The sequence below is a fragment of the Phascolarctos cinereus genome, unplaced genomic scaffold (genome assembly GCF_003287225.1).
Source record: "Phascolarctos cinereus isolate Bilbo 61053 unplaced genomic scaffold, phaCin_HiC Scaffold_726;HRSCAF=1367, whole genome shotgun sequence".
Lineage (NCBI taxonomy): Eukaryota > Metazoa > Chordata > Mammalia > Diprotodontia > Phascolarctidae > Phascolarctos > Phascolarctos cinereus.
The window spans coordinates 164,120,826-164,146,440 of NW_027556098.1; the positions used below are offsets into that span (position 1 = coordinate 164,120,826).

At 34.9% G+C, this 25,615-nt stretch overlaps 1 pseudogene; it reads right to left on the reverse strand.

Moving 5' to 3' along the window:
• Nucleotides 1-23,647: 23,647 nt before the first annotated feature.
• On the reverse strand, nucleotides 23,648-25,376 carry LOC110207090 (phosphopentomutase pseudogene; annotated as a pseudogene).
• Between the last annotated feature and the right edge of the window lie 239 nt (nucleotides 25,377-25,615).

Below are 25,615 nucleotides of genomic sequence, written 5' to 3' on the forward strand. Positions count from 1 at the left end.
CAAAGGAAAAGGAAGTCTTAAAGGACTAATAACAATGACACAAATATGGGAAAATCCCCATGTATAATATGAATAGCAGAAGAATTAAGAATAGAGATGCAGTCCATAGGGCTCTGAGAGAAGAAAAAGCTAGAAGTTATTGTAGCACAAGAAACAAAGCTGAATAAGTAGAAGGAAATTTACTGCACATGAATAGCCTAGAATGTGTTGTTTTGGTCAATAAACTATAGAAGAATGAGATATTTATTCAACACAGAGACGGGATAAGAAGCAATTGCTTCTACTGCAAAGAATGATGTGGATCAAACTCTCTTTACATATAGTAAGATATACTGATGTCAGGAAATTGAGGGACCAGAGAAGTTCTCCCTTACCAGATCTTCATCCATATTACACCCACTAATTATGGGTAAACTCCAAGGCTCTCCCTTGCGCTCTATGCTCTCCTGTTTCTACCCTCTCTAACTCCGATAGTACATAAGGTCCATGGGTTCATGACCATCTGTATATAGATGACTCCAAAAGTAGAGAGTCACAATCTCTCTCCTGAGCTCCAGTCCTGCATTACAAACTATATTTCAAACTTAATGTCCTAGAGGTATCTCAACAGGTTCTAAACAGAAATCATTATCTTTTCCCCCAGAACTCATTCCTTCTTCACATTTTTTCTATTACTATCAAGGGAATCACAAACATTCTACTTGCCCGGTCTCACACTCATGGTATTATCCTTGACTTATCATGCTTATTCATTTCACATATCCATTCATCTGCTAACTCTTATAACTTCTATCTCAAAAGATCTTTCATATATATCACCCTTTCTCTGCTCACAGAACCACCAGTCTAGCTCATGGACCCATCATGTCATTATAGCAATATAAAAAGACAATTACTTAAAATAGATGAAATATTTATATGCGTATGTGTATATTTACACATATACACACATTATATACACACATGTATGTGTGTATATGAATATATGTAGATAGATTGATATTGCAAATATTCTCACTATAATTTTCTTGGAGGTGATAGGGAAACCTCATCTCATTTTCTAAGGATAAAAGGTTTGGAGAGTAAGTTGTCTCCACTCAGTCTGTAAGATCAGTGTGGTGCTCACTCTAAAAGGTTCTAAGGGTGGATAAGACAATTTTAATTGATAATAGAAATGATCATGATGATAGAAGCAGTCAACAAGTATTTATCATGTGTGCCACAGTGCTTTTTTTGGTTCTTGGGCTTGAAGAGAATGAATATAGCTTAAATGGAATAGATGTCAATGAAAAGTAATGAGAGAGTAGAAAAGGATTCAGCTGCCTTCAGTGAGGTCGTCACCTCACCTGGATTGACTAGGGTACTGAAAGGATTGGAAGATGATGTTGTTGAGCCATGTCTGGTGAGCTATATGAGATCATGGCCAATAGGGAAAGTAGTCCAGGACTAGAGAAAGGAAGGTTTTGTGCCAATTTCCAGAAAAATAAGAGAATGGTGTTTATAAACTATAGGATCAGTGACTTTACTTCAATTCAAAGCAAAATTCTAGACCGTGTTATTTAAGAGATGACTTGTCAACATATGTGAAAGGAAATGATGACCCCAGAGTCAATATGCCTTTATCAAGCACAGGTCATGACCAGGAGAACAATTTATACAATGACCACAATGCTGTAAAAGGAAAAAAAAATTTGAAAGGCTTTAAGAATTCTTATCAACACAGTGACCAACAATAAGTATAGAAGACAGATGATGAAACATGCTACCTTCCTGCTAGTCATGGACCCAAAATGCTGTATAAGTCACACATTGTCAGACATGACAAGCATGTGGATTTGTTTTATTTGTTTTATTTGTTTATACTCATTTATTAAAGAACTGAGTTTTTATTTTTCTTTTATTGGGCAGGGGATTTGAAAGGAGATGGTAGGTAACAATAGCATTGCTCTCCCTAAAAGAGGAAAAGAAATCAGATTATTAAAACATTTTTAAAACTGTACAAAAGGAAGTTCAGCGGGGAAAAAGTTGAGAGGCAAAGAAAAAAACAAGCAAAATATCTTTGAAAGTAACATGCTAAATCTATTATAAACTTTAAAAATAACTGTGTAATAGAGGTACAAAGGTTTGCATACAATATTATATTCTAATTTGCATATGGAAATATTCTTTCTTCCTTTGGTGATTATTAAAGTCAAGGTGGTAGGGGAGCAGGCCTTTCCAGACTTTTTTCAACATAGGTTATGAAGCTGGTAAATCAGGGGAATATTTTGCATTTAAGCAAAGCAAAGTTGATAATATATCACATTCAATTCTTGTGCAAAAGATAGAATATGTGGGATAGAAATATTAAAGTTAGATGGATATAAATTGATGAAATGTTTAGACCCAAATAGTCACTAAATGGTTCAGCTGGGAAGAAGATCACTAGTAAAGGACCCTGGAGGTCTGGGCTTTGTCTAGGGTTGATTACCTTTCTAAACAATTATCTAGATAAAGGTATGTAATCAACAAATGACGCAAAAGCTTGTTGGGGATAGCCAATGTATTGAATGACAGGACAGAACAAAAAAAGACCTCAAAAAGCTAGAACAGTGGTGTTTCTATATAAAGATCCTTTTAATTTACATATTAACTTAGAAAACCACATATTAACATTATCTGTGTTCTATTGTATTTTTTTTTGTTGTTAAATATTTCCCAATTACATTTTAATCTTGGTTGTACTCAGTAGGATTGGGGGCCATAATGAGGCTCATGGGCTGCATGTTTAATATTTATGGGCTGGAATACTGTGTGATGATCAACTGTGAATGACTCAGCTCTTCTCAGCAATACAATGATCCAGACAAGTACAAAGGATTCACAAAGGAATATGCTATTCACATCTAGATAAATAACTGCTGAACTCTGAATGCAGATCAAAGCATATTTTTTCACATACAATATTCTTTTTCATATTCCTCCCCTTTAAATATATTTCTTCTTTCACAACTGTGACTAATATGGAAATGTTTTACATGATAGTACATGTATAGCCTGTATCAAATTTCCTACCATTTTCAGGAGAGGGGAGAGGAGGGAGTGAGAAAAATTTGAAACTTAAAATCTTATAAAAATGAATGTAAAAGTTGTTTTGACATGCAATCGGAAAAAAATACTATTTTAAAAATGGGCTAGAAAATAGGGCTAAATTGGAACAGATGAAATTGAATAACAAAAAAAGAAATTGTCTTACATTTTGAATTCAAAAAATCAGCTACATGAGTGAAAGATGGAGACACACCTAATGGCAGTTAATTTGAAAAAGACCTGGCTTCTTAGTGTACTAGAAACTCTACCTGAATCAGTAATATGTCATAATGGCTAAGATAGCTAATGTAATCTTTGACTGCTTTATGAGAACCACATGGAGGTGACAGTCCTGCTGTGCTCTCTCCTAATCAGATCAGATCAGATCATATCTTGACTGATGTGTTCAGGTCAGGGCACAATATCTTCCAAAAGACACATTGAGTATGACTATATTATCATAAAATACTATGGAATCATTTGGTCCAGTCTCTTTATTTCAGAAATGAAGGGTCCAAGGCTAAAAGTGGTGAGACATCTAAGAATATAAAGTGAAATTAGTAGTTCAATTGAGAATAAAGCTCAAGCCACACATCTCCCCATCCAGCGATTATTCTTTCATCCTTTTCTATTCTTACCTTACCTTTACCCTCTACCACATACCTTTTACTTCAAGTCCTTTGAATTGCGTAAAAACAGACTAAACAGCTATAGTGGGGAGGCATCTGAGCACAATACTAGTGAGATTATTTCAAAGTCAGTAATACCTGGGTTCAAGTCCCACCTATGACACATCCTGTCTGTATGATCCTGTATAAGTCACAAACCTCTTAGTGCACTAGGCAATTATCTGTAACTGAAAGTTTCAGAGGAGGTGATCGCTTGTATGCTAAGGGAGGTTTCTCCCCAAGGAGTTCTCTATATGAGTATAATCACAGGTCTATTCCTTATCACTATTCCATATAGACTAGATTACATCAAGAAGAGGGTAAGCAGGAATATTAATACCCTAGAATTCATGTTATATGAGGATCAGTAGACTGACCAGATCTTTAGCTCAGAAATGATTTATGAGAGCATGATAGTCCATATCTAATATTTGGTGAGAAAAAGAGATTAAAGTTGCTCTGCTCAGCCCAGAGGTCAGAAAAAGAAACAATAGGTAGAATTAGCATAGAGGCAAATTTAGACTTGATATAAGCCTAATATTTAGAGCTATCCTATAGTGTAATGAAATCATTCAGGATGGCATGGTTTTTACCCAAAGATTGACTGACCACTTGTCAGCTATGTTGCTCAGGAAAGGCTCTTTCAGGTACAGTGTTGAAGTAGACAATTCTGAAGTACCTTCTAGTCCTCTAATTATTAATATATTTTTTGCCCAAATTGGGATTCTGCCACACTGGCATATGTCAAGAGTCATTGTTTTGTCCCATTCTTAGTAGAAGAAAGCTAAGATTTATTGTGTGCACCGCCTTATTTTCTGAAAACCAGGTTTTTGTTCTACCCCTGCTTGAAGAATGTTGTCCCCTTCCTCACCTTCCCCCAAAATTCTTCTATATTCCCAGTATCTCTGTTCTTACTGTGCTGTAATTAACTGTCCTGTCTTGGTGAGTGTTCCCTATCAGTGCTTTAAGACCTGATCCAAAACTTCTAAATGTTGTACCCTTCTTCTCTTAGTGTATCACTCAAACACACACACACACACACACACACACACACACACACACACACATCACTTTTTGTCCCACCTGTGTCTTTGTGTACCTTTGGCTTTATGACTAGACTGCCACCTATTCCCCACTCATTTCTACCTATTGAAATTAAAATAATCCTTTATTCAGTAAATTTTCCTCCCATGAACCTTTCACTGATCTACCTGTACAGTTAGGTGCTCCACACTATTCTACTCTACTCTCCAGGAAACACTGTCCAGACTTTATATAATTTTTGACTTGTACCTCTCATGCAAATGTTACATTATTCCATAATATGGTTATGTGAATATGTGTCATTGCCTTATTGAATGGTGAGCTCCATTAGTACAGGGACCACATCTTTTTTGAACTTCACACTTGTCCCACAGCTTTTAAATACAGTAGCCATGAATGAAGTAAGGAAGAGAAGACTTGATTTTCCATGATGCCTGGGCCCAGAACATAATTGCTTATTGGAAGAAGTTCCCAGAATTTCATTTTTCAAAAAGAAATTATATACAGAAGTTGTTACTGTACTAGTGCTCATAACTTAGTAACTGCATAAAAAGAACTCAAGTTTGGCATAATACTTACTTAACACAATCTTCAACATGTAGAGGTGCTCAGTAACTGTTGAAGTAGTAAATTTGAAATTATGATGATACAAATTAGATTATGAATACTCACACAAGGCAAGTGCTCACACAGAGGTCAGAAGAAGCTATACAAGGACACTCTCAAAGTCTCTCTGAAGAACTTTGGAATTGATTATGAGAAGTGGAAGACACTGGCACAAGACTGCCTAGCATGGTATGCCCACATCAAAGAAGACACTGTGCTCTATGAGCAAAGAATTTCAGTAGGTCAAAAGAAAGGTGAGATGCACAAATTTAGATATCTCCACTCCAAATGTTCATATGGACTATTTGTTCCTGACTTGTGGTGAAGCCTTCCAAGCTCATATTCCAAGCTCAAAGACCCCAGCTTCTGGGGTAAGAACCCACTCTTTGAAAAAAACTGCTGGGAAAACTGGAAAAGAGTATGGCAGAAACTACAAATTGATCAAAATATTATACCATATACCAAAATACAGTCAAAATGGGTTCATGATTTAGATATAAAGGCTGATAATGTAAGCAAACTGGGAGAGCAAGGAATAACTTACCTATCATATTTGTGGAGAACAAATGAATTCATGACCAAACAGGAGATAGAAAACATTATGAAAAGCAAAATGGACAACTTTGATTACCTTAAGTTGAAAAGTTTTTGCACAAACAAAGCCAATGCAACCAAGATTAGAAGGAAGGTAGAAAATTGAGAAAAAATTTTTACAACCAGTCTCTCTGATACGGGCCTCATTTCTAAAATATATAGAGAATTAAGTCAAATTTATAGGAATACAAGTCATTTCTCAATTGATAAATAGTCAAAGGATATGTACAGGCAGTTCTCAGATGAAGAAATTGAAGCCATCTATAGTCATATGAAAAAATGCTCTAAATCACTATTGATTAGGGAAATGTAAATCAAAACAACCCTAAGGTATCGCAGTATACCTATCAGACTGACCCAGATGACAAAACAAGAAAAAGGTAAATGTTGGAGAAGACGTGGGAAAATTGAAATACTAATGCATTGTTGGAGTTGTTAAATAATCCAACCATTTTGGAAAGCAATTTAGAACTATGCCCAAAGAGCTATAAAAATGTGCATACCCTTTGGTACAGCAATAGCACTTCTAGGGCTATATCCCAAAGACATCATGCAAATGGGAAAAGGACTCACATGTACAAAAATATTTATAGCAGCTCTTTTTTGTGGTGGCAAAGAATTGGAAATTGAGAGGATGCACATCAATTGGGAAATGGCTTAACAAGTTGTGGTATATAAATGTAATGGAATACTCTTGTGCCATAAGAAATGATAAACAGGCTGACTTCAGAAAAACCTAGAAAGACTTGCATTGTCTGTTGCTGAACGAAGTGAGCTGAACCAAGAGAACGTTATACCAATCACAGCCATGTTGTGAGATGACTAATATTGATAAACTTAACCCTTCCCAGCAATACAAGGATCTAAGACATCTCCAAAGACCTCCTGTTGGAAAATGCTGTCCACATCCAAAGAAAGAACTATGGAATTTGAATGCAGATGGAAGCATACTGTTTGCTATTTTTTTTCTCTTCTGATGAGTTTTGTTTCCTGTTTCTGGTGGTTCCTCCTATTCGTTCTAATTCTTATTTAAAACATCACTAATGTGAAAATGTGTTTAATACGAATGTATATGTATAGCCTATATCAGATTATGCGCCATCTTGGAGAGGGTGGGGGGGAGGAAAGGGGCGAAAAATTTTAAACTCAAAAGCGTATGGAAGTGATTGTTGATAAATCAAAATAAATTAATAAGAAAAGACACTCCATCTCACAAATTCAGGCATTTTATCTGGCTGACTGCCATGCCTGGCATGTTCTCTCTCCTCTACTCTGACTACTGACCTCCCTGGCTTCCTTTAAGTTGCAATTAAAATTCTACCTTCCATGGGAAGCCTTTCCTAACCCCTCTTAATTACAATGCTTTCCCTCTTTTAATTATTTCCTAATTATCCTGTATAAAGCTTGCTTTGTATATATTTGTTTGCATATTATCTCCCTCAATATATTGTGAACTCCTTGAGAGTGGAAATTGTATTTTGTTGTTTTTAAATTTTATTTTTAGAGAGGATTCTGGGAAGATGGCAGAGTAGATCAGAAAATTCCAAGCTCTCAAGATTTACCTCCACAAAAGAGATAAAACAGCACCTCAGGGCAAACATAGAGCAAAAAAAAAGAAGAAGAGAGGGGGACAGAGCAGAGGTCCTCCTGGGACAATTGGAGAAGATCTGAAAAAAAATGCTGGGAAGAGGTTTGGTCCCAGTGAAGAGTAAACATCTCCAGGTAAGGGACTCCAAAACAAGCCCTGGGGTTAGCTGTGTTAGGAGGCTGCTTCAGCCACAGCCCCAGAAACTTTTACCCCCAAGACAGTGAGGGGAGTTGGGCATCTGAGCTGAGTGAGATCCAGGGAACCTCTGCTAACAAGAAACACCAGACCTAACTATGCTGTGGTGATGCAGCTGGGGATGAAAATGAACCAGCACAGCCAGGTGAGTGCAGAAGCAGTAGGACAGGGATACTTTTGCCTGTGGGCACTTACAAGAGCCTGGAGGTCTTTATTTGGGTTCAAGGTCAGAAGGGAGAACTGAAGGAGTATCTGAAGCCAGAGGCACCATCCCCCATACCATAGGACTAGAGATGATTATAAAAATTAAGTTATTACAAAAAAAATACACAGGCAAAGAAGAAAGGATCTAACATAGAGAGTTACTATGGGAATAGAGAAGACCTGGGTTCATCTTCAGAGGAGGATATAAAAGCAGAGAAACCCTCTTCTACCCAAAGAGTAATCTCAAGTGGTCACCTGCCCCTCAAAAAAAAATTCATAGAAGAGCTTAAAAGAGACTTTAAAAATACAATGATAGAAATGGAGGAAAAGGCTAAAAAAAAAAAAACAAAAGAAAACCAAAAACAAACAATCCAAGCAAAACAGGAAGATTTTGAAAACAAAGTCAACCAATTAGAAAAAGAGATCCAGAATCTTAAGGAAGAAAATGACTCCTTGAAAATTAAGATTGGGCAAGGGGAAGCCAGTGAAGTTATAATGGATCAAGTAATAATCAAACAAAATATAAAGAATGAAAAAAATAGAAGAGAATGTGAAATATCTCATAAGAAAAACAACTGATCTGGAGAACAGAACAAGAAGAGACAACATAAGAAAAAGCAGGCTACCTGAAAGCTATGATCGAAAAAAGAATCTTGATTCAATAACACAGTAAATGGTTAAAGAAAATTGTCCTGAAGCATTAGAACAAAACTGGACAATTTGTAAACTTCTTTGGGCTGCAGATAGGTTAGACTAGACACAAACTGACACTGATGATGGTTGGTTGCCACAGGTCTTGTGTCAAACAGAAGCATGCACAGTGGTAACCCTACGTTTTTCATGGGCTGCCTGAAATCCTTTGGCAGGCTGCAAGTAGCCTGTGGGCCTTACATTGTGCAGGCATGCATTAAAACAAAAGGAGAAAGTCAAAATAGAAAAAATCCACCAATCACCACATGAAAGAGATCACATGAGGAAAACCCACAGGAATATTATAGTCAAATTCTGAAACCTCCAGCTCAAGGGTAAAATATTATGAGCAATAAGAAAAATACAATTTACATATGGTGGTGCCACAATTAAAATCACACAAGACCTAACAATAGTGACACTAAAAGACCACAGATCTTAGAACACTATTTATTGAAGAGCAAAAGAACTGGGCTTATGGCTGAAAATGTCATACTCAGCAAAGTTAAGAATAACTCTGAATGAAAACAATGGACATTTAATGAATTGTCATACTTTCAGGACTTTGTTAAAAAACCAAACAAAAAAACCCTGAAGTTGATAGATCTGACATAAAAGAGCCAAGAGAAACATAAGGAACATACCAAAGACCAATTACAAAGGACTCAATAAGCACAGATGGTTTACCTTTTATGCATGTAAAATGTATTTTTAAGATTGTTATTAGTATTTAAGTAGTTCATAAGAAAGTTTGAGGTACACCTGAGCATGATATGACTTGAAAAAGTAAAACTATTCAGGAACAGCTAAAAAAGAGTAATTATCTATGCAAATGAGGTGTGAGAGGAAGAATCCACACAGAGAAATTAGATGGGGGAGGAGCGCTGTTAGTTCTGGAAACCTACTTTCATCAGGAATGGGTTCAAGTGGGAACAATACATATATATCTAGAAGACTATTGAAATCTTCTAAATTTAGAAAGAAATAAAATGCTAAAAGAATAAGGAAGGGGAAGAAGATAAGGGAGGGATATTTAGAGGGAAGGGTGACAGAATGGGCTAAAGGAAGCTATTTAGATTAATGTGAATGGGAGAATAAGGGAGGGATCCTAGGGAGGAATCTTTAGAGGGGGAGGTGAAGGAATATGCAAAGAAGCATGTAAAAGGGTGTTTAGATTTAAGGGAATGGGAGGATAAGGGAGGGATATTTGGATGGGTAGGTTAAGTAAGAGGTGGGCAAGGTGGCAGGTAGAAGTAAAGTAGAGGAGTCAGGAAGGATAGGAAATAAGAGATACACACAAACATTAAAATAAAGATTAGGAGTAGGATCTCTTAAGGAAAGTATATGAGTATATATGCATGTATGTATGTGTATATGTGTATATGTGTGTGTCTATATCTGTATCTCTATATAAATATATCCACACTTAATTGTAGCCTCTGGGGAAGGGGGGGAGAGGAAGAAGGGAAGAAAGAACAAAGTAAAAAGTATACAGCAGAGAACTAAAGAAAACCTACAAGGAATCAAAGAAAAGATGAACAACTTTCAACACGACATATAGTATTTAATATATAGCCTTTCTTGAAACGGAAATTTATTGCTATATATTTTGAATCCTTTCCTACATTCTGCTGTGCACATGACATTTTTTCTTTTCTTTTATATTAAAGTTTTAATATTTAAGTTTATAATGTGTTTCTTTTTCTTTTTTATGTGTCTAAGCTTTAGTATTGAAGTCCAAAATTTAAAAAAAAGAAAAAAAATTATTTTTGAACTGTCTTTGTCTCTTTTTGTATCCTCAGCACTTAGCACGGTACCTGGCACAGAAAAAGCACTTAATAAATGTTTACTGATTGATTTCGCCTTCTGCCCTAGTGAAGACTGGAGAACTGATTGGAATGCCTCTTTCAAATTGGGATTATTTCATTCTTTGTACTTGTATCTCCAGTGCCTATCAGAATGCTTGGCACATAGTAGGCATTTAATAAATACTTGTTGATTAATCAATTGATTGTTTGGTGGATGAAAGTATAGTATAAAGATGAGATACTAAGAAGTATTTCTGCTTGCCTTCTATTGTGACCAGTCAAATAGAAGCTATACGCAGGAGTTCAGTCTATCTCTGTCCTCAATGGCAACATAATAGCAGCTTAAGTCTCATAAAATTAGCAGCTACTGTCAAAGAAACTGCCTTCAGTTAATAAACTTCAGCTAATAACCTTTACTGAAGTTTACTTGAAAAAAGTGATGCAATTGACCTGCACATATGACAGCTGACAAATGGTTAGTGAATTAACTTTAAGCATGGGATTTACAAATGAACATAGACCAGGAAGTGCATATGGTTTACTCACCTCAACAATAAGCAGTGGATTTATGACCTCTAAGAAGACCAAGTAACTCCTGAAAACAGCTGGGAAATTTCCCTGGTTACCTGTGATAGCCTCTGCATTTTCTGTTTTGAGAGAGGTGATGAATGGGTATACTACCCCTAAAAATACTGCCTAGTGAGTTGATATTATGGGAAATTTCCCAGCATGCTCTCTTATTAAATTTAGTCACACAGCAGATAGGGTTTATGAATCTTACATGTTGTTATTTTAGGTGTCTAGGGAAAGGGGGGCAGTGTGGTATAGTGGATATAAAGCTGGCTCTGAAGACAGAAGAGCTGGGATCAAATCTTGCTTTAGCTATTTAAAATTTGTGTGTACAATTCACTCTCTATACCTTCTTTGCTTATTTACAAAATAAACTGGACCAAATAATCTCCAACTTCCCTTTTAAATAGATGATCCTATGAACAATTTAACCAAAATATCTAACATAAACCTGCCTATTTGCACATGCTGAAATTCAAAGACTATTGATTCATTCCTTTGAGTTTTACAGATTTTTTGTTTGTTTGTTTGTTTCTTCAGTTTTAAGAGCCCCTTATTAAACTGCAGATACGCTTTGGCTGAGTAACTCATGAGGGTGTTATTAACAACGCTAACAATGATCTAAGAATAAGATTCTGGAGGATATAAAATTCAAATAAATTTTATTGGTTAATCTTTGCCTGGATAGAGGGGTCAGGATTGAAGAGAGGGAAGGAAAAACAACCCAATTTAAAGAACATTAGTGAAAGTGAAAGTATAAAGTTACTACTTCATTGTTTTTTTCTGGAACTAGCCTTCTTCTAGTTCAAATTTTGTCCTGTGCTTGAAAAATGGAAAAGCCAATGAAATGCATACTTTCTTTTTATTCAATTATAGCATTATCTGTAATCTTTTTTTTAAAATAGAGGCTATGATGGTTATAGCTGTTGTTAGGGACATTCAAAAAGACTAAAACTTATAAAGCACTTACGTGAACTATATCACTGAATTCTCACAATGACCTCTGTGGTATGTAATTATGAGTAATAATGCCCTACAGATAAGGAAACTGAGATACAGGGAAAATAAGAGTATGGATCCATGCTCTCAAGACATTGTTTGGGAAAATATATATATGTGTGTGTATGGGTGAATATATATATATATATATATATATATATTATATATATATATACCCATATACACACACATATATATGTATATGTATATATACATATACACACACATATATATGTACATGTATATATACATATATACACATATATGTGTGTATATTTTAATTTTACAACACAAGAATACTAAATCATTGGGGCAACTAATCTTAAGTTTATTTTAATTTTTAACATTACAAAATGCACATGAGTAACTATTGTTGTTATCTGATCTCTGGGATGAGACCTCTCAATGCTTTATAAGTTTTATCTCCTAATAAACAAAATCCAATTTCTCTCCAGTCTTCTCCCTGAAAAAGAAAGAAAACAGGCAAAACACTTGTATGAAATATGCATAAGCAATCAAAACAAATTCCTGCATTTTCCTTGTACAAAAACATATATGTGTCATTTTAGATCCCAATTCCATTATCTGTGAGTAGGTGGGTAGCATTCTTCATCATGTGTGCTCTGGAATTGTGGTTGGTTATTGCACTCATCAGAGTTCTTAAATCTTTCAAAACTGTCTTTACAGTGTGATTGTTGTTATTATTGTATAAATAGTTCTCCTGGCTCTTCTTGCTTCAGTCAGCACAAATTCATAAAAGTCTTCCCAGGTTTCTCTGAAACTGTCCCCTTCATCATTTCTTGCAGAAAAAATAGTAGTCTATTACTTCATATAGCATAATTTATTCAACCAATTCCCAATTGATGAACACCCTCTTAATTTTCTGTTCTTTGCCACAACAATGAGAAGCTATAAAATAATTTTCTATATATAAGTCCTTTTCATCTTTTTTTTATTGCTGTGAGTAAAGGCTTAGTAGTAGTATTTCTGAATCAAAGGGTATGTATAGTTTAGTCAGCTTTTTGCCCTATATATTTTCCATGAGAAATGGGTATAGAGATAGAATTGATCATCTTGTGTGATTTAATTACTTAGCATAATGGTACCTCATTTGTCAATAGGTCATTTGTCTGACAACCTCAACTATCCAGGAAAAAAGGCTGTGTTGTGTAATAATACAACAATTGGTTTGGAATCAGAGACCCTAAATTTAAGGCATGGTTTTGACACTGCCTCTGCGACCTTGACCAAGTCATTTCCCCTTTCTTGGTCTCAGTTCCCTTGTTTGTGTGTGTGTGTGTGTGTGTGTGTGTGTGTGTGTGTGTGTGTGAGAGAGAGAGAGAGAGAGAGACAGTGCACTTTGGAGTAGATGACCTTGAAGGCCTTTTCAGTTCTACATATATGATCCTATGATTCCATGAAAACAGCTGGGACTTAGGAAGAAAACAAACAAAAACTGCCTCTGGGCAGCCAGGGGAGTTGGTTAAACATCCAGAGTGTGAATCTTGTGCCATGTGTCTGTGGGAGAATGTACTCTGGGGAACTCCATTAATCCTATCTTTCTGCAGTCTGCAGAAGTAAATGAGTGGAGTGAAGTTGGAGAAGGAGGGGGACATTATTACCAATGGTGGGGTATTCATCATTATTAGAATTCCCTTCGGGCTTGGCTTTCAAAATGTACCTGAAGAACCTTTTAGGAGTATTTTCCCCTCTCCTAAATGAAGAAAGTGACAGAGGAGAAAATGCCTCTGTCACTAAGATTCTGTAACACATGACAACATGAATAGGGGAGAGACAGAAAAGCTAATGAAGACAGATACAAGAAATTACAAAGTACAGTACAATGACCAGTTAGCACAGAGGTAAACAATCCTACACTGCTCATCAGATAATGAGAGTATCACTGCATGATAGCATAGTTTAAGAATAGTGACTTAAATTACAAGAAAAGATGAAACTATGGACAGTGTACACTGTTTAAAACAGTAGGGAAATTGATATTACATGTGAGATATATTTCCACCCTCATTATGAAATGAGCACTTAAAAGACATTCTTTTCAGTTATTTGGAAAATGTACTTCCTTGATGTAGTTAATTTCCAGATGACAATGAGTAAATACTGTCACCACATTTTGTGTAGATCTTTTGAAGGCGACTATAAAGAAAAAGGTCTTTGGTTACCTTTGACAAATGGTAAGAGCATTATATAAATAGAAGAGCCTCTGGGATTTATGAATTTATTCCTTCATTCTTTCCTTTAGACAGCATCTAAATTAAATTCAACGACTACAAGTTCATTGTCAAATACACATGTATAGAAAACAATAACACACGATCTGACATGTATCATCATTATATCATCAATACATAACAAGAGTTGACAATTCTTCTTAAAATGGGAATGGCAGAACTTTCCAGATCTTTTTTTAAATTTTCTTAACAACAGATTAAATATAAGAATTTCATTCAAAGGGCCATTACATAAACTTAAAACATTCAGCTCTATTTGGGGGAAAACATACCTATGGAAAACAAAAATAAAGGACAAGATGTAGTTATGATTTATTTGGATCAAAGATAAACATAGATGTCATCTGGTCCAATTCCATCATTGTAGTGGATGATGAAACTGAGGACTCAGAGAGGTTGTAACTTGAAGGAAAAAATTAGGTGGCCAAGCCAGAAAAAAACCAAACCTGTTTTCCTAATGCTTTCTATTGTAAGACTTGGATTTCAGTAAAATATGTAAAAATGACCATTTTATGATGCTTTAAGGGTTATCTTTTAAAACTTTTACAAAAGGAGGAAATGATGATGGTAAATCCTTATTTAATATTTTTAAAGTTAATAAGCAACTATTTCTTTTCCTCCCATCTTTTCCCTCCCCCACTGGAAAAAAAAAAAACACCATATCTATCCTGTTATTTGAAAGCCCAGTAAGAACTTCATCAAAGATTTTTGGATTTGGAGGTGCCCACGTTAAATGACTTTTACATCATGCTAAGGAATTGAACAGCATGTGGGTTATTTGAGGGTTTTTTTTTTTGAGAGATACTTTATGTTTCTTTTTTTGCTTGTTTGTTTTTTTAATTTTGCAGAAGGGGAATCAAATTAGCTCTACTTCCACTAGCAGGACAATGATCCAATGAGGATTTTTTCCCTCAAGGTCTAGGCTCTAATTTGCCATTTTCTCTCCCCTCTCCTCCATTTGGTGTCTAATAATAAACTATGCAAGTTGAATCAAGGAACAATTTTACAATTGTTTGAAGTGATTAACTGCAATGTGTATTCTATTACTTGAGAATAGGTACTCATTGAGAATTATATGTTCTTGAGTGTGATGTTTGCCCAGATAGGGGTCAGTGCTGATTATAGAAGTTGTTACTTTTCTGCCTTGTGCTGTACTTAAGACCCAAGGGAGCCGAGGAAACCACTTGAGCTGACTAGGCCATTCATAGGCCCAGAATTGAGACTGAAGGCCAGAAGACCTGATGAGCTAAATCAAAAGGGGTGCAGAGATTGAGAGTGTCGACCATTGCAGAAGACAATGAGGTTCAAAGTTACTGGTCTAAGGAGGGGAGCAATCAGTGCCGCGTGTGTGTGTGTGTGTGTGTGTGTGTGTGTGTGTGTGTGTGTGTGTACACATATATATGTATATAGATAGATAGTATATGCTTATGAAATTTAAATATGTGATATTACATCTTTTATAATACAGGTGACCACTATATTTCTTCTACTATATGAAATCTGATATGTACTATTATGTACTATATATGTACATGTGACTCATTTATTTGATCTACTTTATGTAACCATGCCATATGATGTGGTATGCATTATTTGCATGTTTATATGTATATACACATAGACGTATGTATGGAATTTTACAAGCTTTATTATACTCTACGCAGTTCTAATTTGAGTGTTTTGAATTATACATTTGCATGTGCCCTATGCCTATGATGATGCTATGTGCAAAATGATTGTTTTTATAATGTTGCCCTATAAGTAGCTCTCTATAAATGCTAGATATGATTTGTAGAAACTGCGACTTTTTTCATTAGGTGAAACATATAGCTAGTGTGCTTGAAGTGGGCAATGGGACTGCAGTCTTCATGATTCCTACGCTGAGAAAGTGATCACTCAAAACTTCCAAAGACTCTATTTTCCATCAGAATATATACTTCTGATACAGGGTGATCTTGTGACAAGGCATAAATTCTGATGGATATAAAAAGGTTTTGGGGAAAATAATCCCACCTTATGGCTTGGAGCAAGAGGTGAATGACATTACAATGGCCATATCCAAGATCACAAGAATCATAGTATGTTCCTGAGATGCCATAAAACAGGGAGAGAAGAAATCTGATCCAAGATTCCTGACAAGGTACCAAAAACTATACAAGGAAAGCAAGCACTGAAATTATTCAGTATAATCTCATTCTGGTTGCTGAGATCAGGGAGGAGAAACACAAAGTAGACACAGATAAGAACAATTTTCATCAGCAACAGCAAGGCTGTATGTATGAAAGCCAAAACCCCAAAATCAAGTATGTGGTTAATTAAAGAGATAAAATTCTGTCACTGAGGACAAAGAAAAATGAATCTGTATCATTTACTCAGGAATAGATGGTGAGATTTATTTTAAAAAAAAACAATAATTTTGCTTTGCAATTCTGTCCCACTTGAATATTTCACTATTTTTTGCTTACTCTTTCAATAGTGATAGCTATTGAATATTTAAACCTGAGTTTAATACTACAAGTTCCCACTTTCAAATTGAGATGGGGCCTCAGATGAGAATTGATAAATATAACTACCTGAACAACCATAACTAGGAACTCTAACCTTAGGTCAAGTATCACAACAAGTATTTCAAAGCTTGACCCTATTTGAATGAGAGTTCAGAAAAGGTACCACCATGGACAACAGGTGGGGCCTGAGAGACATAAAGACTAGAGCCATTAGCATGAGGTATGTTGTGATGGCCACTTTGAGTCAAAGAGTAGGAGGTCTAGGACAAGAGAGAGGGAACTTATACCAACTCTCCAGTTTGTAACATCTCATTTTTATTTGGATATTTACTCTTCCTAGCTAGCTACTAAACTCTATTGGTTCTATGCTACTGATGTTTGGATGAAAATATTGCTTAAGTCCATGACCTGATCATTTGATTATCCTTTTTTGATATCAGTCAATTATATCAAATCCCTGTCTATGCACAATGGTTGGGAACTGGATTGCTATTTCAGTGAATTGAAAAAAAAATCATATTAACAGAAAAGTTGCATATAATGTTAATATAGGTAGATTATAAACATTCAAAGATTTAAACAATATAAAAGAGAGCAAGTATTCATCCTATATTTAACATAAAGTAATGATTCAAAAGGTACTTAAGGATCTTGGAGGATCTCATGGTCATAATTGTGAACACCTAATTTAACATAGCATACTAGCAAGATATAGAAGGTCTACGAGATTGCACCAAATCAGAACTGCTTAAAATCTACTCTAGACTTATAACAAGATGCTTATTATTTTTCTCATTCTTTTAAAACTAAACTATCAAAATATTTAAAAAAACAGGCATTTGGCTTTCTAGTTCTTTGAATTGCATATAAGTATGGGTTAGCCTCTACATATGATGTTATATTATTTTTCAAAGACATTTACTAGTTGCTTTTTGGAGATGGAAATTCAATGCATTATAGTGTATCTTGCTGCTACCATTAACAGGTCCTTCAGACTATTCCTTGTCTAAACTATAGCTTCTAGTTTCCCTGCATATTCTTTTTTGTGTGTAAAATATATGGTTTTTTTTCCTTTCTTTCATATAGAGATGTAACCAGGGAAACCAGAAACTATGGAAACCAAGTAATTTTTCTCAAAGAAAGAAAGTTGAACACAGTAATCCCTCTGTCTCTGTAATAAACTATATTAGGGTTCTAGAAAGCCTGGCCTTTTCTTTCTTTGTTTAGAAGTATTTGGGGGATTTACTCTTGATTTCATGAGATGTTTTTATTTCAAGAAATTTTTAGAAGTTGTAAAGGAACACCAATCTCAAATACCAGTGATAAATTAGACTACAGATACTATATGTAAGTGAGCTAAGAATGATGACATCAAAGGCAATTCTTATTTAGAAGATCTCACCTTATAAAATAAATTCAGTTCTGGATTTGGGGAAGAAAAATGTTGCCAGTTTTGCAAAAGGTCAAAACTAACATTGATGTCACAATTTCCTTTTATAAGTGAAGAATGCTTTCTTATGGGAAGAGTGGATGTGTATGTGAATAAGAAAGAAAAGAGAGTCATCCTGCACTTTCCTACTTATCTGTCCTCTTCTAGTTCATTGCTATGGGCTATGAAGGGGACAGGGAAGAATTTCAGTATTGGAAATTATATCAGAATTCATATATAGACCTTTACAATTCTTGTTTCTCTCTCTCTCTCTCTCTCTCTCTCTCTCTCTCTCTCTCTCTCTCTCTCTCTCTCTCTCTCTCTCTCTGAAATCCTCATTTTTCCTTTTGTTATCCAGTCATTGGTACTTCTTTCTGCTCTAGAAATTTTATAGGAATTTTATTTCTACTGCTCAAATTAAAGTTTGCAAAACATTTTGCACCCATTAACTCCCCATAATAACTCCGTGAGGAAGATACTATGGGTATTATCCTTGTTTTATAAGTTAGAAAATTGAGGCACAGAGAGGTTGAATGATTCATTCACTGTTACACAGATAATAAATGTCAGAGAGAAAATTAAAAACAAGGTATCTTCTGATGCCAAACCCATATTTTTTTTTCCAATATGCCATGTTCTCATGTTACAAGATTCCTGAAAAGTGGTCATCCAGTTAGGTAGCTTAGTGGATACAGTTCTGGACTTGGAATCAGGAAGACCTGGGTTCAAACTGTACCTTAGAAGTTTCCTATGTATCTCTTGGGATGTCATGTAAATTTTCTCAGTTTCTTTGTAAAATGGAGATAATAATAATGACTAGATCTTAGGAATGTTGTGAGGATCATATGAGATTACATAGGTAAAGTGCTCTGTGGTCTTAAAATAGCATATAAATGCTTGTTATTATCACTGTTATTATTGTCTCCATATGAAGATCTCCAGTAACAAGGAACCTACTAGTTCACCTTTGCATTGGTGATAGCACTAATAGTTGAGAATTTTTTTTTTCCCAAAGGGAAAGTAGTCCTTTTTGTAACCTCTATTGTTTCTTAATGTGCCCTTTTGGAACAAGCAACAACAACAACAACAACAACAACAACAACAACAACAATAACAATAACAAAATCTAATCTCTTACTCATAGGACAGTTCTCCAAATATCAGGAGACAGGTACCACCCAAAGTCTTCTCTGGTTGAATACCCTTAATTACTTAAACAAAATCTTCTATGGAATAGTGTCCATACTCATCATTCTATTCCATTCCCTAGATAAGCTCTAGACCACAAATATTTTTCCTAAAATATAACACATTGGTCAAACCCAAGAACAGTAGATCAGGACTATTATCTACTTAATTGAGAAGTCATGCTTTATACTCAAAATACCCTAATGTCCCAGTTCGTCAGACTTCTTAATTTCCCTTCTCCACACCTTTGCTCCACGTTAGCTGTATACTGGGAGGACTATATGTTTGATCTTGTCATCACTTACAAGTGTTCCATTACCACGTTCAAGAACTTTTAATTTCCATTATTTGATCATAACTTTTATGTTACCATACTTCACTATGTGTAATTCATTTTAAAATTACTTTTCATCCTTACCATAATCTCCAGTTCCTCCATCCCTCAGTACTATCCCAGCATTAATCTCTATTCTTGTATCCTCTGCTCCATGGTCATACTGCTGATCATGTATTGCCAACTCCCAATCCTGTATTATACTCAACATCTGTCTCTTTCACTCCTACTCACATGCTGCTAAACAGAATAGGAGGAAATTATAAAACCATGCTGGCTGTATGCACTATAGATTTAATCTAATTATTCTCAAATGAGTCCTAACAACTTCAAGTCAATCCTATCTATCCAACCATCCTACTCAGCACAGTAGCCATTCCAATCTGCTTCTATCAGGCTTTCCATGCCACTTCCTTCCCTCGTTCTCTGTGATGAAGACCTCCACTTAAATTAACCCACCAAAAAGAAATCAAGGCCAACCATTGAGAGCTCCCTCTTCTCTCCTTTTCATCTCCCCTCCTCATTTGCCCTTCTCTCATCTCACTTCCTTTTAACATCATTTTCTATTATCTCATATTTCTTTCTAGTATCTGATTATGAAGTAGCCCTTCTGCTCACCAAGACCAAGCCCTCTGCATGAACTCTTTTAAAAATTTTATTTTTAATTTATGAAACAAAACAAGAATTTTCATGACATAGTACAATAAAAGAGATGATTGTACAAGAAAATGCAAATCTACTATGCATAACTTGCAATTCCTTTCAAATATAAAACAAAATTATCTTGTAAATTTCTTTTTTTATCTTCCCTCCCCCTGCCCTAGAGATGGCTACCATTAGACACAAATGGGTTTGTGTGCATGTGTGTGTATGCGTGTATGTGTATATGCATATATGTGTGTATATATATGTATATATATGTATATATATATACATATATACATATATGTGTGTATATATATATGTATATATATATATATATGTATATATATATATCATATATATATTCGTATATACATAAAATTCTATACATAATTCTATTTGTCAGTTCTGTCTTCGGATGCAGATAGTATCTTTCTTCATATGTCCTTTATAGTTAATTTGGGTATTTATAATAGTCAAAATAACTTATTCACTCAAAGTCATTCTTGAAACAATGTTGCTGTTAATGTATACAATGTACTCTGGATTTTGCTCATTTCAGTCTTCATTTTTTCATGCGAGTCTATCCATGTTTTTCTAAAATCATTGAGCTCATCATTTCTTATAGCACAGCAATATTCCATCACAATCACATACCACAACTGCTTAGCTGTTCTCCAATTGAGGAGCATCCCTACCACTTTCAATTCTTTGCCACCACAAAGAGAACTGCTATAAACATTTTAAACGTACACTTTCTTTTCCTTTTTCCCCTAATTATCTTTGGGAAATAGGCCAAGTAATGGTATAGCTTGGCCAAAGGGTATAGGTAGTTTGGGAATAATTCCAGATTGCTCTCCAAAATGGTCGGGTCAGTTCACAATTCCATCATCAATGAATTAGTGTCCCAATTTTTCCAGATCCCCTCCAAAATTTGTCATTTTCCCCTTTTATCATTTTAGCCAATCTGGTAGGGTAAAATGCTATCTCAAGGTTGATTTAATCTGCATTTCTCTAATCAAAATGATTTAGAGCATTTTTATATGACTATAAATTGTTTTGGTTTCTTCATTGGAAATCTGCCTGTTCATATACTTTGATGATTTATCAATTGGGGAATGACTCATAATCTTAAAAAAAAATTGACAAAGTTCTTTATATATTTTAGATATTAGACATTTATCTGATGAACTGCCTATAAGTTTCCCCCAATTTTCTGCTTTCCTTCTAATCTTGGCTATATTTGTTGTATTTGTATAAAATCTTTTTTTAAAAAAAATAAATGCAATTGAAATTACCTGTTTTACACATAATTTTGATCTCCATCTCTTGTTTATTCTTATTCTATGCATAAGTCTGATAAGTAGTATATTCCATGTTCTAATTTTCTTGTAAAAATCTTTCTTTATATCTAGATCATGTATGCATTTTGACTTTATCTTGGTAATAGTGTGAGATATTGGTCTATGCTCAGTTTCTGCCTTAGTGTTTTCCAGTTTTCCCAACAATTTTTATTAAATAATGAATTCTTATCCAAAAATCTTAAGTCATTACACTTGTCAAATACAAGGTTATTATGTTTACTTGCTCCTGTAAATTGTATGTCTACTCTGTTCTGTTGATCTACCTTTCTATTTCTTAGCCAGAACCAGACAGTTTTGTACCCTTCATCTTGTCCCCTCTCATCTTCCTTAGTAGATTTCCCCCACCAACATCTCTGTTGTCTCTCTAACATTTATTTCTCCTTGTCTACTGACTTCCTTTTAGCTACCTGCTAACATGTACAACTTCTCTCCATTCTTTAAAATATGGTCATTGCATCATACCATGGTCTCCAGCTATACCTTTCTTTTCAGGCAAACTTGTTGAAAAAAAGCTGTCTACAATCAGTATCTTCACTTTTCTCACTCTCTACTAAACCCCTGCAGGAAGACTTCTAAATTCATTATTTAGCTGAAATTATCATTTCCAAACTTATCATTGTCTATTAATTGCCAAAATTAAATGGCCTCTTCTGGTTCTGATTCTTCTTGAAATCTCTGCATTATTGATGCTGTTGATAATTCTTTCCTTTTGGATACTCTTTCCTATAGTGATTTTTTAAAATTCTCTCTTGGCTTTTCTCTTACCTGTCTGAGGGATTTTTCTCAGTCTCTTTTGCTAAATCTTCAATCAATCAATCTATCAATCCATCAGTAAACATTTTTAGTAAGCACCTACTATGTGCCAGACACTGTTCTAAACACTAGTAATATGTCACTACAAGTAACTACAAGTGTTTCCTGAGACTTTCTGTCCTTGGCTTTCTTTTCTCATTCCCCCATAATTTCCCAATTGGTAATCTCATCAGTTCCCATAAATTCAGCCATTTTCTCTATGCAGTATTAGTACTAGATTTATATGTTTATTACTATTCTTTCTCCTGGCTCCATTCCTGTTCCTCTAACTAGCCTATTACACTCAAACTAGATATTTTGTAAGCATCTCAAAAGCAGTATTTCCAAAACAAAACTCATATTTCCCCCAAAGCCACACCTTTTCTTAAATAGCATTATTTTTAACTTCAGAAACAGTAAACATAGTATATTTTATTTTAAAAGAATGTAAAAATGTTGATATGTTTTTTGAATCTATGCAACATACAATGGTGTCTTCGAAACAAAGATAGTTAATCACTACTTTTCAAGCACTTTTCTTTGAAGAATATACTTAGCTTTGACCTCACTGTATTGTTTCCCCAAACTCCATGTTCTCCTGATGGTGAATTAAAACATTTATTTCCTTTCACATTTTAAGTAGCATTATACATAATATGTAAGCCTACACATACATCTTAACTAAAGTTTGCGATCTTACACAATAGGCAGGAACTGCCCTCTTTCAAAAATGTAAACAACTATGCTTTTGGTTATTTTCCACTAAGCCAAGATTGAGGGGTAAAGGGAGAAAAGAGAGAAAGGCAACATCATGAAGAAAACAGTCATTTATGCAAATTAAGACATTTAAACTGCAATATCATCTGAAGCCTGAAGAAAGAACTTTATATTTAGTTCTAATAATACCATACTTCAAAGTTTTGAAAAGACGAATGTTTTATTATACCTAGTGATTCTTTCCTATTTATAAGAAAACATCAAACTGGAGACAATAAGAAATGTATCTATCTGTAAAAAAATGTAAACATCTTAGTCACAATTTGCATTATTTGGTCTCGAAAAATATTGATTAATAAGTTCAACACAACTGGAAGTTAAGTATAATTATGAATAGTATAGTAATATTCTGCTCAGACTTGGCTGTAACTTTTTTTTTTCTAGATGAAAGCAGTATTCTTCAATGGCACTGACAAGATCATCTATTTAGTTCTTTCTTTAGCTGTTCATGGTCATTTTCCAGGAGGCACACAGAGTTCAGCCTAATATTTGATTTTGGGTTCTGTTCTACTGGTCCTCATACTTGCCACTCCTCCATTCGCAAAAGTAAAAGTAATCATTTGGCTGCTTTCACTTGTAGAAAAAATGGCTTTTTTGTCAGGTTTTCTGCTATCATAGCCCGCAGTAAGATCCTTAACTCCAGAAACTTCAAATCTGCCACAAGTCTTTGAGTAAGTGATTTTTCCATAATTTCTAAGGTTTTCAAATACTTTTTTGATATGTTGGTGGTGGCAAATAAAATATGAAGCCTTGGTCCTATGAGAGCCATATTCAACATAGATGGCTTTTACTTGCTGTGCACAAAGACAAATTCTTAGTTGCTAGAAAACTAGAAAATTCTATACTTACAACAGCAGTGCTGACACTGTCTTTGTCCAAAACAAAAGGATGGCACATATATTCTATAACTTCTTCAAATGCAACTAGAACATTTCCCCCCTGGTCTATTAGTTGCTTGGCTCAATTTCCCATCCACTCAAAGTCAGTTAATGTTTCCTCAAAATTAAAACCTTCCTTTAAGCCAATGGCCCTCCAGAATCTTTGAAGAAGCTGTGCTGGATAACATATATATCTTTTTAAGAGCATTTAGATCTTGATTCTTTTCTTTTGAACTGGTAAAGAGCCACCAACTTAAAAGAGCCCCCACCTCATTTCCAGAAAACACTTTCCATTCACCACTTTCTTGCTTTTCTGCTATTGAAGTCTATCAGCATCTGGATCATTTGCAAAGATAATTTTACCCTGTATTTTTTTTTTGAGCCAAAGCAAACAATAATGTCAAGATACCTTTATCTCCTTCAGGATTTGAGTATTAGACTGTTTGAAATTCTGGGTCAGGAGCTTTCTGTTCAGGAACAGCATTGAGAGGAACAAAGCCAAATGCTTTGCAAGCAGACTGTACAAAATCATAGCCTACTCCAAACAGAAGTAAGGGCAAATTTCACTGCTGATGATTTGTTGACATTTCTATGAAAGCAATATTTCATTATCTTCAAAGCAATCATTATTAATTGTAGAGTGTGGATCATAAAGAGGTAGCTTGTTATTAATTATACTGTCTTTTGATGCTTGATCCATGGTTCCTGATTTTCTTCAATAGCTTAAGAAATTCCTTTGTCATGAGGAGAAATGATCTGAGCTCTATTATCCCAATAGACCTTGCAACCTTTATCCAGCTTTGGGTTATGGGAGGCTGTGACCATGATTTCTGCACAAAGATTCAGATGTGAGAAGGTATATGGCACAAAGAGAAATGGTGTTATATTACAAGAGATACACAGGGATTCCCTGACTGATAAAAGCTGTTGCAACTAGCTGTGCAAACCTTTTGCTGCTACCTCCACTGGATGAGTGAACTCAAGCACCATATTTTCTTTAGATCACTGAAGGTTTTTGTTTCTACAAATATCTGCACAATTCCTGAGTAGTCTGAAGAACAGTTAAATAATTCAATGGTGCAATTCCTGTCCCATCATAACTCATAGGGCAGCCATTCAAACTCCATTCAAGAACCAAAATATTTCTGTAGTTCTTCTCTATTATCATCAGTAAACATTTATTTCACCATTTCCAAAGTATTATAATTCTTTTTTATTAAATTATTTTGATTTATTAACTTACATAGGCTTTTGAGTTTTAAATTTTCTCCCTCTCCCACTCCCTCCCCAAAATGGCACACAATCTGATATAGGCTATACATATACATTGCTCTTAAACATATTTTCACATTAGTCCTCTTGTAAGGAAGAATTAGAACCAATAGGAGGATCATCAGAAAGAGGAAACAAAACAAAA